This window comes from Lynx canadensis, chromosome B1 (genome assembly GCF_007474595.2).
Source record: "Lynx canadensis isolate LIC74 chromosome B1, mLynCan4.pri.v2, whole genome shotgun sequence".
Lineage (NCBI taxonomy): Eukaryota > Metazoa > Chordata > Mammalia > Carnivora > Felidae > Lynx > Lynx canadensis.
In genome coordinates this window covers 186,941,519-186,959,760 of record NC_044306.2, presented here as the reverse complement: position 1 = coordinate 186,959,760, position 18,242 = coordinate 186,941,519, and positions in this window count along the sequence as shown.

Genomic DNA, 18,242 nt, shown 5'->3' with positions numbered 1-18,242 from the left:
AGTCACGTATTCGGGGCCGACTCTGCCAGGTGCCAGGCTGTGCTCTAAACCCGTCTATCCTGCCTTCGAGTAGCTCACACCCCGGGGTGCATATCACCTGGGGCCTGGGAGGGAGGGAAGAGAAGGGCAGGCATGGAAACATCACAAAAACAGTGATAAATCTAGGTTGCTGTGCTATCTGTAGGCTGGGTTACCTCGGGCAAGTTTCTAAAGTTCTCTGAATCACAGTTTCATCATCTCTAGAGCGAAGGTAATAAGAGTACCTACGATTAGGGGCTGTCGGAGAATTCAGGGAGCTCAGACAGGAGAGCGCCCAGGAAGAGCCTGGTCTTCACTAAGGTCCCATGTTAGCTGACTTCAGCATTAGCGTTCCGTGCTTGCGTTCACTAGGAATTGAGACAAGTTGGTGGGAACCTATTAGAGTGAGCCCCATCCCAGACTGGGATGGGGCGGTCAGAAAAGCCTTTCCAGGGTTGACGCAGGAGCTCAGTTTTTAAGAGAGACCGCTGAGTGCAATGTGGCCCCAGCTGGGTGACGGCAAGAGCTGAGACCGGGGAGGTAGAGGTGGCCAGTGCTCGTGGCGGTCGTAGCCTCAGAACACCGGGGAGGGACCGATGACTTCCAGGCAGGGTCGTGGCCCATGCAGAACTGGCTTCAGCAGCAGCAGCCGTGTGAGAAAGGTCTGGAGGAGAGGGCAGGGCTGTAGGGGGCTGAGGAGCAGGGGGTTGGAGAGAGCAGGGGAGGGGCAGCTGCCCCAGGCCCGAGCGGACCCCTGTCTGCTGTCTATCGTTCCGTCCACCCCTCTGTGTCTCACTCTTTCCATCTGGCTCCTCGCCGTCCCTCACAGCTTTTCTTTCCTCTTTCTGTCTGGTCTCTAGTCGTCTCTCAGTGTCCATGTGAGTATCTCCCCCGGCCCCTCTATCTCCAACTGTCTCTCTGTCTGTCCCTCCCTCGGTGTCTCCCCCTCACCCTGCTGTGTCTGCCTCCCAACACATCTCTCAGTTACTTACTGTTTCATCTTGTTGGTCCCCTCCCCTGCCCATTGGAGTATAAGTACCACGGGGCTGAGATTTGCCACCTGTTTGCTCACGGGCATATTCCAAGCACCTAGAAATATGCTTGGCATGTGGTAGGTGCTCTGTGGTAAATCCGGCATCTGTCGTTATGGTGGTGAGGGTTAGCGACTGACTCCGGAGGAGAGGGAGCAGGGGAAGCTTCCCTGAGTAGGACCTCGACATCTAATTCCAATATGGCGTCATCCATTGCCTCAGATTGGAAAGTAGACAGAGCCTCTGGGGCCCCAGGAAGCAGGGGCCCAACTGGATCACAGCCCAATTAGTCACTCCATTCCGCTGGGCTTTGGCCAGGTGTCCCTTCTTTTTAGCTTCTGAAGTCTAAATTATCAAAGAAGAAATAGGTTTAGGAATGAACAGATAAGCTCAATTAAAACCACTGACAAGTAGGGAAATATGGAGACCAGTGCCCTTCGGTATTGCACATAGGGCTATTGACGGTAATGTTCAGCCACTTGTCTCTGGAGTCCAGAATTTTCTAACCATGATACCTCAAGAATACGGGAGCTGATATCGCTGGAAATATATACTGACTTAAGTCCACTGACTTAAGTCTTTTTTCCCTTGGACATTTAAAGTAGAGGTGATATCATCACTGGCCAAGAGAAACGAAGATCAATAAAATCATCCTCCAACCTTTTAGCAAACTGTTTATTCATTCAACAAACATTTGTTGGGTTCCTACTACAGCTGGGGATTGTACTGGATCCTCTGAATGCATCAAATCTAGATCACATGGAGATCTGGTCTAGAAGAGATTAAAAACTCTCCACACACAGTAACGCAAGGGAGAATATGAAGTGGCGTAAGAAAAGTAAAAATAAAGTGCGCACGGTGATCAGAGCAGGCGGTATCTCTGACGGTAGGTGGCTGAGGTGGTTTCGTTACAAACCTTCAAAGCAGGTGGAAACTAAGCTTCTCTGAGTGCATTCCAAAGTGTAGCCAACTTAAGTGGCAGTTTAGAGCTAAAATGCTACCCTAGGATGTCCCTGTTGCAAACAGTGGCATAATTCACTTATTTCTTCTGCCTTCTCTCTGAGTGTAATCAACATCTAGGGGCCACGGGCCAACCACACCTACTAAGCAGACTAGAATAAGAAATGACCAAGGTCCTCTCTGTGTTTGGATCCGTTTTCAAGCCTAACTCACTAACGGGCACCTTCCTGTGTTCAGGGTCAGACCTCTGATCCCGCCCGGACCAGCGTGTACAAAGCATGCTCTACCCGTCAAGCCTGGACCCAGGTGCCTTGCATAAGCCCACTCTACAGACTGTGAAAGCTGTGGCTGGGAGGCTAAATCAAGTCATACAGCGGGTGAATGATGAAACCAGCTTCCCAATCCACGTGTGTCTGATTCCATAGACTGTGATCTTTCCCCCACATCAACGGTCAGCTGTTCCCTGGCTTAGTTCACAAGAAGGAGCACCTGCCTCCACCTTCCCTGTCCACGCACACCCTCCTACTTCACTCAGTTTCGGGTTTTGCCTCTTCTCAACAGCCTTGTCACAATGCTGCCCACAACCCAGCATGACAGTCCCTAAATTCTGCTGGGCAGCCGCTTAGATCCAATTCACCTGGCCCAGTTTCTTCTCAGAGATGGACTTCGAGGGTTCTCTGGAAATGAAAAGTATCAAGCGTTACGGTGTTCAGTGGCGATTTAAACAGACCAGCCAGTGGTCAAGCTCTCTCGTGGTCGGAGTGTATCTAGTTATCCCCTAGCAAGTGCTAGATCATTGCCACAGCACAATGCAAGGATAGAGAGACACTGCCAAATATCTGCTGTGCTCACAGTTCTGTGCCATTTATCTAACAGCTAATATAATATCAAGTGACAGTTTAAACAGGCCACTTTCACCTAATCTGCGCATGCTATATGCAAAACAGCTCTGACCCTGGCTTGATTCCTTAAAGCATGTAGGATTTAATTATCTCCCACTGTTATAGAAATAATGACAAGTTACTTAGTACTTTTAAGACTGATAAATAAAGTACTTTTGACAAGCGAGCGGAGAACCGACCCTGTTAACAAAGTTGCAGTATAAAATGGCCCTGTCCCTAAACCCAGGCTCTCCTTCCCTCAAGACGAAAGAAAACGATCCCTAGTCCCATAACACTGATCACGCCTGGTCACTCTTAAATGTGCTACACCCAGAGTAATGTGGAATTTCTTAGGTGCTACCTGGGATATATTAACACACGCAGAGGGGGAGCGTGAGGAAAAAAGAAATAGAGAGATGCATCTGCGTATTTTATTAACACTGAACTTCAAATAAACACGAGTGGGAGTTTCAATGCACTTGACTATAGACCATCATCTTTATGTCATAGCTAAGGCCCCGGATTTGGAGAGTGCAGCTGAGATTTATCTGCAGTGATAAAATCTCCAGTTTCTCTCAATTCACATTCATTTCTCCCATCTTTCTTGAAGGCATAGTCTCTCCTCCCCTCCCCAGGAATCGCAGATCTGCTCCCTCTCCCCAGGCTCCCCTTCTAATCTTTCTTATTTAACTGAGTTTGACATGCCTCTAATACTTATTTGGAGCTGCCGGTCACCTCTGTCCAATGCCTCACCCTCGCAGATGGGTATTTGCCACTAGGAAAGGACGTATGGATATTAATACAGGTGGTCCAGGAGTCTGCGAGGCTTCAAGCACAGCACACAGAGAGAAACGGAATAAGTGACGTTGCCACAGATATACTTAAGTTCACGAAAGGAGGAGCTGCTCTCAACGGACATAATTCTAGGGTTAGGCGATTTTTTTTTTTAATCCTCATATAATTCAGTTGGGAAAGAAGCAGGAAAAACTTGTGTTCTGATGCTGTAACTGTCATTAGTGAAGCCAAGCTTTTCCCACGTTTTCCGGACCACTGTCTCCTTCAAGAATCAGATGAGAGTTACAAGTCCGTGTTTGCACATGCGTGGCCCCGTGGCTGATATCTAACCTGACGTCATGTGGTGCTCGGCCTGCATTACCTCAAAAACCTTGAAGTGAGCTGACCCTATAAGACTGAAATATTTCACATAAAGCCCAGAAAAAAAATGTGCTTCTCATGAAAAGTTCAGAGGTCAAACAGTAGTGGGCCAGCATTCCCCTGTGGCAACAACTGGCTGATTCTGAGTAGCAACTTTTCCTTACGATGGGGTGTGTGGTGTCCAATTGGCCACACTCCCCACCCTGTCCCAACTTCCCTCCCCCTGCCTGCATCATTCATTTGCATGATCTGTCGGCCCATGAGTGTCTGATTCCTCCCATAAGCCTTCTCTTCCGAGAAATGTTTGTACACACAAAATTCACTGCAAAGGTTCGGAGGTGGACGGAATCTTCGGTAAAGGTTGCCCACTATCCAGAGCTTCTTGAGCTCAGCCAATCTCCTCTCTGACCTTCAGAACTTCCTGTCTGTAAATAAAGAGTATGCATGGGCATCAACCCTTTCTCCCAAACTCCTATTGCGTTTAAGTGAGAGACAAAACCTCTTGTCAAGTAAGTTGCTCCGGATAAGTGTGGAAAGCTCAGAGTTTCAAAACAAAAGAAAACAAAACAAAACAAAAGAATTTTTTTTAATTTTTTTATTTTGCAGACCAAGAAACAAGCCACTACCTATGGCACATTCAAAGACACCATGGGGAAAATTGGCAAATCTTTCGATACGCGCTTCCACCAAATAATCATCCACCCTCCACTCTGAGTCATGGAGCGCCCACTTTGCACAACAGACAATCACCTGCAGCCGTTCGAAGGAGCCGAGTGTAAAGGCGAACAGCGGGATAAGAAATCCAGCCTGAGAAATCTCTCGGTCCACAATGCAGCCATGTGTGTTTCGGAAGAGAATCAGTACTCTAGGACCGAACCCCGAGTAAGAAGCTGATAACGTGTTTTCAGTTGCTCTGTGGGGCCTCCGTCCTGACTTCTTTCCCCAAAATTGTACAAATTGGGCCTAAGTATACATTAAGCCATTCACGTGCTGGCCATTTTCTACCAGGGCAGTAACGTGGTGGAGACACCCAAGGGAAGCTGTATTTTGGCCTCCTACTTGCGGTCTTAGGCTTAAAGATTTTAAAGAGGCCCTAATGCAACCCTCTCATTTTACAGAGAAGGGAAAACATTCAACTGAAGAAACGGGATAATGCACACCTGCCCCAGGCACGTGTGTTTATTTCTTCCCCATTTAGAGCCTAGCGTGGGCTACAGAACCAGCCTCTCTGCGTTCAGAGCTTGGGCCCATCCTCACTACCTGAGTCTCCTGTTTCCCTTGACTGTGTTTTCTCATCTATTAAAAAAAAGGATAATGTGGTATTCATCTCGTAGGATTGTGTGAGCAGAAAACGCAATGATTCAGGCAAAGGACGAGCTAGAGCACCCAACACGTAGAACAAAGTAAGTGCTAACTCATTATTTATTTTGCTTCGAGTGAAATTAACTGGAAAACAGTGAGGGGTTGAGCCAGGTCAATCTTGGTTCAATTTGGGGGCGGCCTCTATGCCAACGTACTGGGACACTGAGCAAGTAAGTTGACCACCCTGAGATTTAATCACCGGTCAGTAAGAGGCCAAGAGAATTCCACAAATAATGTGTACGGGACTGACTGGCACTAGGTCCCGCGTGTACAGGCGCTAAAGAAAAAATTAACCATTAATATTATTAATTTTCGCCAACCACCAGTTAAAGGCCATGTACAAAGAGCGGGTGATATCTTGGAATCTCGCCTTTCCAGTCACATCAGCACCAACAATGATTAATATTTGGCAAGTGCGTATTATCTACAAGGCACTATGCCAAGTGCATTCCAGGTATTGATTCTCTGAGTCTCCACAGCCACACGATATGACATCAGGTCATGTTATTATCAGCCCCCTTTTATAGATGAAAAGACTGAGGCTTGGGAAAATAAGCTTAGTCAAAGATATACGGCTAATAATTGGGAAAAAAAATAGGCATCAGATCTCACAGTTGTTTTCCTGTCTCCCCAAGGAAACAGAATCTGTTCTCCTGATGAGTTTTATAGCTGGCCATTTCTGCCACAGGGTTTAGAAATAAATGGGCAGGGATATTAAAATGATAGAGTTAAACTTAATTTCTTTCATGGAATGAAAAAGCCATTGACAAAGTGTTTTTTGACAAACATGACCGTTGAGATGCATTGGCAAGTGGAATATTAACTGCACTAAATCTAATAATCCACCCTAAATCATTATCAAAGTGCCACTTGGAATTTTGTCCTTGTCAAAATGAATGGCGTCTATTTGCTGGGCACTCACGCCATGCCAGGGGCCATCTATGAGCCTTTGAGATGTCACTGAATCCTAATGCCATACAGGTGCTAAATGACCTAGTCAGGACTTGCCTAGAGTCTATCCCACTCTATGCCCAAACCCTGTGCCCATGAGTCAAAGCAGAATGTGACACGGTGAACAGGGAAGGTCCTGGAAACAGCTGCCTGCCTTCCAACGTTGGTTCCTCATTTCACTAGCTTTGTGGCCTTGGGAAGTTACTCCTCACGCCTCTGTCCATCCTCCTGCAACATGGGGGAAATAAGCCTACCAAGAATTACTGCATGTGAGTTGCTTAGAGAAAGGTTGCTCAAAGAGTGATCTGTGGACTATGCCAGTCTGCATTGTGTATGTCACCAGCCCATGATCGGATAAGTACTGAAATCGACCATCTCAGAGAAAGTAACGTTTATGTCCATTGACCCCAATAACAATAAAACAGAGGGGCATGTATTTTCTATGCCATTTTAAAATTTCATTTTTCTATTAATTAATTTTGTCATATTTTATTGGACAACGGTCCCTGACAGATTGGAACTTTTTAAGGAACAAAAAGGAGGTGGCGGGGGGCGGGGGGGGGGGGAGGCCTTCCCCACAGGTGGTCTGAGAAGCATTAGATTAGATGCTTACCTGTTCCATATAAAGTTCTCAATAAGTGTTAGTTATTAATACGAATTATTTGCTGCTCTGTCCCTCCAATTCCTACAAAGGGAGCCAAAAATTCAAGCAGCATCAAGAAGATACATTCCAAGACATAGGATGCTGTTTACTGACCAGAGCTTGACTCTTTTCAAGCCCTGGTTCATGATCCATGGAGAGAAACTCTGAGCAAGCTCAGAGTTTTGCTAGATCAGATCAGTGGACTGCCAAGATCCCCTTTGGTAGAAACGGTGAAAAATAATTGAATCCCTCAACTTTTTCCCTGCATTCCGTGTGCAGTATTCTCCCATTTCCCAGTTATAAAGTTCTTTGCCTTAGCCTTTCCCTGGTCCTCTCCTTCCCTTTACAGAGAGTGTTTGATGGGATTTACCAGAAGTTTGGAGCAAAGATATATCTGGACTGTAAATCCCATTTCTCCATTGACAGGCTCTGTGCTATTAGGCACATTACCTATTGTCTCAGAACTTTGATTCTCCCATCTGAATAACTAGGATGGTAATGCCTACCTTAGAGCAAGGGGTCAAAGGGAATGCCATATTAGAAACAGTCAACAGATTTAACCCCCCTTCTCTATTCTGTGTAAAGCAGGTGACATTGCAGTTAGTAGAGGTGGGTGGGGAGACGGAAGTGATAAGGTCTGAGAACTAATGCAACAGAGTCATTTTACTCTTACCATGTATTTAAAGCCAAGACTCCAAAATGTCCGCTAGACTACAAGAAAAATAATAATAATAGGAAAGATAACATTTTAATACCATTGCCAAAAAAAAAAAATTCTCAGAGAATAAGGTTGTTCAGCTGAAAACCTGAGAGAAACACCCTATGTTAAATAATTGCTGGGGGGGAAACACAAGCTGCCAAGGACTCACCGTATGAAGGAGGTGGGTTGGCCTGAAAAGGGGTTTACAGAAAAACCAACATCAGCGAGATCCCGCCCCCATGCAACAGTCAGCCACCCACCATGCGGACGTAGTACCTCTGCCCAGGAAGTGAAAGAAAGGGAGTGGACAATAAATTAACCCTAATAACCTCTTGACAAGGACAGCGGATCATTGACCAACTTACGTGATCCTAAAAGAACTGAATTAACTGCTACCCAATAGTGTTTAACGAGCACAGTCACTCTTTGATTGGTTGCCAATGCTTTTGCTGGGTCAGAACTTCCGGTTTTAGTGGCGACTGCAGGTACCAGAAGAGAAAGCCACCCCTGAAAAGGGATCTGGTGTATCTGAGAACTCCCTCCCCAGTCCCATCCTCAAAGACAAAAATACAGTCTCTGCCAGAAAATACAGTTCACACTGGGAAACATCATTTATAAATGGTTGATGCCACGAATCTGAGAAAGGTTTACATTCGGTGTAAATAAGTTAGATTAGAGAAGTTAATGAGCTCCACTACCCAAGCTGCTCCTTATTAATTCATACAACTCGAAGACATCCACTAAAAATAATACCTTTTGTGCCGTATACCACCTTTATGGAGATCATCAATATTTCCCCATAATAGAGCAGTTACCGGTCCCATTATTTCCCTTGATCACCTTCATGCTCCTGACCCAAGACACCAGCTCATGCACGAGTCCCGCTTGTGTTAAAATACCACTAGCCTTCCTTTCTCCAAGTGACCGTCCCCTCGATGTGCCCTCACAACACCTCATCCAGAAAGATGTCCTCCTCCTTTCTGTCCAATCTACACCACTCACACTGGAAGGGAGGGGTGAAAGGAAGACGAAGTCTTAAAAACTGCATGAAGGCTGGCCTTTGAAGCCTTGTCCCATTCATTCATTCATTCACTCTCTCACTCATTCTTGCCACAGCACCGTTGAGTGCCTGCTCAGTGCCAGGCACGAGGCTAGATGCTCAGGATACAGAGAAGAGTGACACCTGACCCCTGCAGGGAAGCAGACAGATAAACAGATGACCCAAGAAGGCAAACGCAGGGCCCAGTGGGAAGAGAGAGGAGGGTACCTAGCTCACCAGGAGAAACAGAAAGGAAGCTTCTACGAGCTGGGTCTGGAAGAAATAATAGGACTTGCCTGGGAGATGAAAAGGAGGCAGGCAATCTCATTTTAAAGGGACTAAGTCTGTGCTGCTCTGTTTTTCTCTACCCCCAGCAATAGCACCGAACCTCACAGGCAACAGGTATTTCATGCAGAGTGAGTGAATGGATTAATGGCACAAAGGGATTCCCAGGAGAATCCAATCACTCATTGCCCATCAGTGTCTTAGCAAGCTAGACAGTGATCCGTTTCTGTTCCTTTTGTGGCCCCTTTACACAGAAGCTGCTTTGTGCTCTTTGCTCTGAGGTGTTCCCGATTCCATTTCTTACGTCGTATGCCACCTCATCTTTGTTTCCAACTGCCTGTCATGAAAAGACGAAGAGAATAGGAAGAAAAGGCTCCTAAATAACACAATTTGTATGCGGCCCCTTTCAAATAACCAAGACGCCTAGTAAAAGAACTATGGATAGAGATGTCCATGCATATGCAACGGCGGCTCACCTCCACGTTCTGAAAACACAAGATAAGCACCGAGCAAGGATTTCTCAACCTCAGTGCTGCTAACACTTGGGCCAGATCATTCTTTGTTGTAGAGGTCTGTCCTACAGATGGTTAGATGCTTAGCAAAATCCCTGGCCTCTACCCACTAGATGCCAGTAACGCTCCCCAGTTATGACACCTAAAAACGTCTTCAGACATTCCTATAATGGGAACCACTATAGGTAATATGTTCCTTGAAAACCTCCGCTCCTGAGGGTCTCCATTGGTTAGATGTACAGTCTCAGAAGGCCATCTCAGAATGCCAGTGTTAAAAATGTTGTGGGGGCTCAACCAGCCCAACTCACTCAGGTCTGGCCTGTAAGGAAATGAAAGGTCATTGAGAGAAAATGGCTGTTCAAAAGTCACCTAGCCAATGGTGGTAGAATACGCCACCAGACAACAATCTTTCTTGTCTGTCAAACAACAGTCTTGTGGAATCTGGGTGGTTCAGTCGGTTGATCATCCAACTCTTAATTTTGGCTCAGGTCATGATCCCAGGGTTGTGGGATTGAGCCCCATGTTGGACTACATGCTGAGTGTAGGGCCTGCTTGGGATTCTCTCTCTCTCTCTCTCTCTCTCTCTCTCTCTGCCCTCCTTTTGCCTCATGTGTGTGCACTCTCACTCTCTTTTCTCTAATTAATTAAAAAAATAAATAAATAAAAACACAGGAGCCTCTCCACCACACCATGATTCTGTAGAACACTCTTTTTTGAGAAGTCCAAAAAGAAAGGAAGCTAATATTGATACGGCATCAATATAGGGGGTTTCTTACAATAACGAAGTTATAAGAAGAAGAAGAAATAATAATACGAACAAAAACTAACATGCACTAAACAACCGCAATGCACCAGATATGCTCCTAACAACCTTTTTGCATTTTCTCCCAACCTTTCGATGTGGCAGCCACAGAAATCCTGCAAGGTACATATCACCGGCTCCATTTTTATTGACGAGGGACAGGGGATAAAGGCTAGAAACGCTTTAAAGGCTAAAAACCTTGTCCATGGTCCCAGAGCAGGCCAGTAGCAGAGCAGGGCTCACACGGAGGCCCCAGCTTAAGACACCTCTTGTCTTTCCACACCGTCATGTGTCTGCAGAGCTCCCCTGGCTCCCGGTGGGGGCAGCTCCAAGCTGACCACGGTCCTACCCGTCCTGACTGGAACTGGCCGCACGCAGTTCCATTTAAAAACACAGAAACATGGGGCGCCTGGGTGGCGCAGTCGGTTAAGCGTCCGACTTCAGCCAGGTCACGATCTCGCGGTCCGTGAGTTCGAGACCCGCGTCGGGCTCTGGGCTGATGGCTCAGAGCCTGGAGCCTGTTTCCGATGCTGTGTCTCCCTCTCTCTCTGCCCCTCCCCCGTTCATGCTCTGTCTCTCTCTGTCCCAAAAATAAATAAACGTTGAAAAAAAAATTTTTTTTTTAAATAAAAAAAAAAACACAGAAACTTATCCTTGTCACTTTCCATGAGGTAGATCTCAAATTTAGTGATAAAAACCTAGGAGCAGAAAGCGAAATTAGCCAATCAGAGAAAGACAAATATCATGACTTCACTCATACAGGGACTTTGAGAGACAAAACAGATGAACGTAAGGGAAGGGAAGCAAAAGTAATATAAAAGCAGGGAGGGGGACAACACATAAGAGACTCTTCAATACGGAGAACAGAGGGTTACTGGAGGGGTTGTGGGAGGGGGGAGGGGCTAAATGGAATTAAGGGGCTTTAAGGAATCTACTCCTGAAATCATTGTTGCACTAGATGCTGACGAACTTGGATGCAAATTAAAAAAATAAATTAAATAAAAATAAAATAAAATTTAAAAAAAGTCCCCCCAGTCCCAAAAAAGAAAAACCTAGGAGCAGAGATCTTGAAGCAATTTGTTTAAAGTCACACAGCTGGTATGTAGAATTGCCCCCATAATAGCTCAGAAGGAATAGCACATGATCCAAAGTGAATATATATATATATATATATATATATATATATATATATTCCAAAGAGGCTGAACAGAATGGTAGTTAAATACACAGGTTCAGGAGACAGACTTTCTGGGTCGGCAACGCTGGTCCACTACTTACTATGTGACCTAGGACCAGTAACTTCTCTTTGCCTCAGTTTCCTCATCTGAATAATGGCGGTAATTAGAATACCTACCTCAAAGAGGAACAAATGAGCCAATATGCAAAAAGTACTTTAAACATTGCTTGACACATAATAGCCACCACTTGTATAGCGCTTAGTATTTTCATAGTAAAGGAGAGAGAAGGAATAAATAGATGTTCTCTCCCTCTCTCTCTCTCTCTCTCTCTCTCTCTCTCTCCAATTAGAAAACAGTCTAAGAGTGAATAAAGAGTGGTACAGTGAAGTGTCACAGGGGGAAATAATCTTTTCCTGGCCCACAGGAAATAACACCTTGCCACTCCATGTAGAGGTGAAGAACACATCCTTTTTTACTAACATTCAATTCAATTTAACCTTATATGTTGTTTAAGAAAAAGAAGAAAGAAAGAAAGAAAGAAAGAAAGAAAGAAAGAAAGAGAGAGAGAGAGAAAGAACAAAAAGAAAGAAGAAAGAAAAAGAAAGAAAAGAGAAGACGACGGAATGTAAGGAAGGAAAAAAGAAAGAAGAAAGAAGAAGTCCGAAAAAGCAAGAAAGACGAAAGAAGAATACAAGAAAGAAAGAATACAGAACACTACCTATACCCCCCTCACCCTACCTAATCCTTACTGTCCTTCCCCAACTCCCTCCCTCCCTACAACCCTATCACGACAATCCCCCTCCCTCCAGCCATCCCGAAATAACCCCCTTCCTCCAACCCAACTAACTAAACATCCCTCCTCCCCTCCCTCCAGACCTACCCCCCATACATACATACAGGACTGGAAGGAAGGATGGAAGGAAACGCTATTCCAAAATGCATTGAGGGATGACAGAGGGGAAAAGGCACATGCACAGACATACAAAAGCAGTTATTCCTGTGTCATGCTGCTACCCTGTGTGAAACTGACGAGGCAGAGCTCTGTAGAAATGGTTCAGATGGCTGGAAGAGAGGGGGACTGTGTGGAGCCAGTTGATGGGATACTTAACTCCAACTCATATTCATTTACTGCTACATTTAAGCTACTTTCAAGTCGATTTTCTCTCAAAAATACCATTCATATCAAAATGGCAAGGTTCTGGCTCTGACGCCCGAGGATGCCGAGTGATTCATTTTGCCTTCTTCTTCCTAAACATGTGGGTGAGCAGGGTCGTAGACAGGTTACTGGTGCCATAGCATCATAAATAAATAATTATGCAGATACCTGCTGGACGTGCAGAAATACATCTTTCTAAACAAATAAAGAAGTCTCATTATTCACTCAATGACTAACTCAGAAGTCAGTCCTAAAGTCTTCACCTCGCAAAATATTTAAGACGGGGAGAAAAGAAATTCCCACATCCATTTTCCATTTTGTTACTCTGAACTCAAAAGTTGGAAGTGATCTGTCTTCAGGAAATAAATTACATAGTAAAACAAAAGAGATGGGGAGGGTCCATATTACTCGAGTAAATGAAGCTTAAGAGACATATCAGCCAATAGCAACACATGGATCGTATTTAGGGCCTTACTCAAACAAATTGTGAAAACATGACATTTATAAAATAATTGGAAGTATTAACACTGACTGTATATTTGGTAATGAGTATTATTATTAAACTTTTTGATGGGCTGACGGGATTGTGATTGCCTTTCTTCAAACACACGTGATAAAATATTTACAGGAGAAATCATACCTTGGATCTGCTTCAAAGTAATTTGGTAGTAGGAAGTAGATACAGGTATTAAAAAAAAACAAGATTGGCCATGAATCGCTAACTATTGAAGCTGGTAACAGATGGATAGTGGTTTATTATACTATTTTGCAACATTAGTAAGTACTGTTTACTACTGGCTTTTTTTGCTCTGTTTGATGATAAAAGGTGAAGGAGATTCACTGTCAAAGGAGCAAGAAAAAGTATTTTAAAAGGAAGTGACTGAGGATGAAGACAGGATGGCTTTTTCTGTGTCCCATCTAAGAGTGGCACAAATCATTAGCTACTGTGTCACCGGTATGTGGTGAAGGCACTGTATGATCTGGCAGAGCTTGCAGACAACGGAGAACTCTGGACAGCCCTGTAGCATGTGACGTATTCTGGCTTACGCTATTGCAACCTGCAGCCATACCTAATCCTTCCCCCTTTTCCTCCGTTAGAGTATAATCTCCATGACCAAGACTGGGTCTTGTTGATCACTCTGCCTTCTAAAGAGCCAGACATAACATCTGGGACCCCATAAATGTGTAGGAAACAGTTAGTTGTTGACGCTATTGAGGGAGTGTTTGTATCTCTATTTAATACTCATTTTTTTTTCATCATTATAGATAGCAACAAAATTTTTGAAAACTGAGAAATGGGTGATTCGGGCAGGCACGTCATCACATGGCTTCAATCACTGTTTCCCAAAGTATGAGTACCACAATGGTGTGTATGCAGAGTGAGTTTATATGGTTCACAGACAACTCTTCTTTAGGAATCACATATTGACTTTTAATATTTACTAAGATGGAAGTAATTGGTGTTTATATAGATACAATAGTCTGGGAAGAGGCCACAGTGGTTTGTATTTTAAATAAAATTGGTAAATATTGGTACTCTTGGTAAAGAGCTGTGGGCAAACTGTTTATGGTATAATTTAAATGGAAGAAGCCCAGAGAACAGCCAGCTACCTGTGGACCCTTTAGAATATCCCAGTGGGCAGTGAAGTGTTTTAGAATGTGGACTCTGGAACAAGACTGCCTGTGTTGAAATAATGGCTTTGCCACCAACTGGCCTGTGTGACCTTGGGAAAGTTACTTAACCTCTCTGTGCCCCAGGCTCCTCATCTGTGAAATGGGGATAACGATAATGCCTATCTCCAGGGGTTATTTGTGCATTAACAATAAGGCATTTAGAAGGGGAAAAAAATGAGATACTCCCAAATAATCCACCAGAATGGCTAAAATTTAAAAGACTGACAATACAGAGAACCAACTGAAGGTTGCTGGAGGGCAGGAGGATGGGGGGATGGGCTAGATGGTTGATGGGTACTAAGGAAGACACTTGTTGGGATGAGCACTGGGTATTATATGTAAGTGATGAGTCACTGCGTTCTACCCCAAAATCAATACTACACTGTATGTTAACTAACTTGAATTTAAATAAATAAATTAAAAAGAAATAAAATAAATAAAAGATTAACAATATCGAGCATTAGCACAAATGTGAAGTGACTAGAATTCTTATATATTGCTGGCGAGACTGTAAATTGGTTCAACCGCTTGGAAAACCATTTGGCCATATCTACTAAAGTCAAATACATGCCCAGTCTAGGGCCTGGACACTCTGCTCCTAGGTTTATATCCAAGAAGACTGAGTATATATGTCCCCAAAAGTCTTGCAGAAAAATGTTTCTAGCACTTGCATTATATTAGCCCCAAACTGGAACCAACCCATAATGTCCATCAGCAGAAGGACTAAATAAATTGTGGTAAATTAATAAAATGAAATAGTACACGGCAATAAAAATAGAGAATTAATACTATGTGTAACAACATGGGTAAATCTTACAGACATTTTGTTGAGCAAAAGAAGATAGACAGGAAAGAATAAATAATGTATGATTCCATTTATATGAAGTTCAAGAGCAGACATAACTAATTGATCGTGATAGACGTAACCTCTGAGAGCAGTAACCTCTTGGGTAGGGAATTGACTTGAAAAAGGCACTAGGGATGCTTCTGCAGTGTTGGAAATATTGTACACACATATAAAGATCCATTGAGCTGTACATTTAAGATTAAAGCACTTTACACACTTTACTGTATTCTTTATATATTGATCAAAAATACTTTTAAGGAAAAAGTATTTAGAACAATGCCAAGTACATAACAAGTACTCTCGAAGTGTTTGCTATTAGTATTTACTTTTATCTTCTAGTTCTCTATCCATTGCAAAGAGTTGACAAGCATTTCTTGGGAGCCCAAATGTGCCATGATGGTACAAAGGTTATCAAATACAGTCCCCATCCGAACACGGGGATAAATTATTTGAGGAGACTTGTTAACCAGTTCCAGTCACTAGTCTGGAAGCATCACCATGCCTTGGCCATTAAGCAGTTAGCCTCCAAAGTCAGAAAAATCTGCTGGTTCTGCCCTTACAAGGCTTGGTAATGTTACTCAACATCTGGGATTCTCAGTGTCTTTATCTTTAAAACACAGCTGATAACAGAAGTTGCTTCATGAGATGTTTTGAGATGCTTACAAAAATTTAGCTACTATTGCCATTCCCGGGTTGATTTAATTTTATTTTTCAGAGAAAACTGATCAGGGCCAAAGGTAAATCTTTTAGAGGCATTAATTACAATTGAGTTAGCTACGCTCCCAGGTTCACCTTTGTCTGAGTCACTTCAGAACGTTTATGTAGACATCATCCAAGAAAGGCCAGATGATCTTTCCAGATCACATGGGAGTATCAGCTCCAATTTATTTACAGACGTGCTTGTGAAAACCTGTCAATATGGCAGTCAATTATGATTTTGTTTTTAAGTATTATCCCTCTTACCAGCAGAGAAAGCAGGGCATCCCTAGCTGTATATTTGCGTGTGTCTCTTGATTACGGGCAGATTTTCCAATGACCTAAAAACAAAAATGAAAACGAAACCGAAAACAACAGAAAACCGCAGAGGCTTCTCCACACCCGAGTGTGATCCTCACCAGTATGGGTGCACGTACCTTTCTCAACCTCGCGAAATTGCCTAAGCTTCCTTTCTCCTTCTATTGACGACCCGTGGCAGGCATGGACTTTGATCGCTGCATATGTTGCCTGATAGCCCCTTTATCCCTTTACCTGGCTGCCATCCCCACCAGACCACAAAGCTGCTAAAGAGCAGAAGCTATGGCTTGCTCATCTCATACCCACCAGAGCTTAGCATGGTGCCTTGTACAAAGTAGGTACTCAACAATTTTGTGTTGACCTAAATATCCAGAATGATCCAAGCTGCCGCTAGCCTGAATGGCAGCTTTTTCAAAATCAAAGATACCCCTTTCTCCCAACACAAGCAGCCACTCACCAGGACACAGAGCCCAGCAAGCTGAGAATGGACTGGATTTCAGCCCCCCCTTGCCCTCTCAAACCAAGTCCCCTATGTAGTACACAACCCGCTCCAACACAAGTGGAAGACCAAGAGAACATTATGACCTTGTAGAGCAAAACAACACAGAATGCCAATGGCTTCACCACGCATCACTCTCTAGCTCGGGATTACTAACAGTCCCCTCTGTGAACCTAATCTGGATGTCTTTGTCACTTCTAGAGGAGACAACTGTAACTAAAAGGGTTCCCAACAACTATGGGGGTCAACCGGGGTACAGTTGTGCCTGCCCAAACTTCCCTTCAACAGGAAAGTCAGTAATACCCAGTCTCCATAACTTCCATACCTGCCGAGCCAATGCAATTAACACAAGGTTGAACTAAGAGTCTATCGCTGATACCAATAATTTAAGGACCAGATACTGGAGTAATTGCCTCTCCTGATTCTGATCATCTAAGGTTGTTTGGGACCAGCCTGTTCTTCTAACTCTCTCCCCCAGTGAGTCCCTAGTAAGAGAATTCCAAACTCAGGCCCTGAAATCATTCCAACTACTCTCCCTGAGGGGAATATGCCCTCTGGGATCCTCAGTGTAAGAAAGTCTTTCTACATGGGCTACTGGCTTGGGTTTTTCCTTTTGGCTCTTTTTTTCTTTTTCTTTTTCTTTTTTTTCTCCGCCTCTAGTTGTGTTTGTGAAAGCAAACAGCTACATTCGGTACTGGACCTATCCCCAGTTTAATTTCTATTTAAACCTTGTAAGTGCACCCCAGACACTGCACTGAGATGGGCATTCCAGAATCCAAATAGAGCAAGTGATATATGACAGAGGCGAGCAAATCCTCCCTCTTAACTCCTCAGCTTGGTAATTCCCCATAGAACAGACAGGCTCACCTCACGTCGCCACAGAGATTTAATAGCTAAGAGCCATGGTGAGGCCTTGTCTTACACAATTTAATTACATTCACGAAATAGACAACAGTGCATTTACTGGCCCACCATTAAATATTATCATAAGTAATTTAAACTCAACTTCACTTGTCCAAATATATGGACAAAATACACTCTGTCATCCCAAAGCTTTAATGTTCCCTCCATAACTGTGAATCATCGACAAATCCTCAGTAATTTATTCTGTTTTCCAACTGGAAGCATATCTTAAAGGAAGAAAAGTCAGAATGTGCAACACTTCTGATAGTAAACTTGTCCACCTGCTATCCAACATAAATTAAGGAGCCATACTTTAGTGATTCAATTACACCACTGAGTAATTGAAAATACGCAATTACAAGGAGTTGAGGTTCTTATGAGAAATATAATGTCTGCATTCCAGATTCCCTAGTATTTGATTTATAATTGGAATATTGGCGTAATATTCTACATTTGAGAGGAATTGCTCCCTTTTGGATAGTTCTAGAATCTGAATATTTAGGGCTACAAAGGCCCTTAGAGCTCATCTTGCTTAACCCTTTGTTTTATATACGAGGTATATAAAGCTCACAGACCAGTCAGCTTATAAATTGCAAAAGGAACCCTCAAAAAGAGGCTGTCTGACTCCAGTT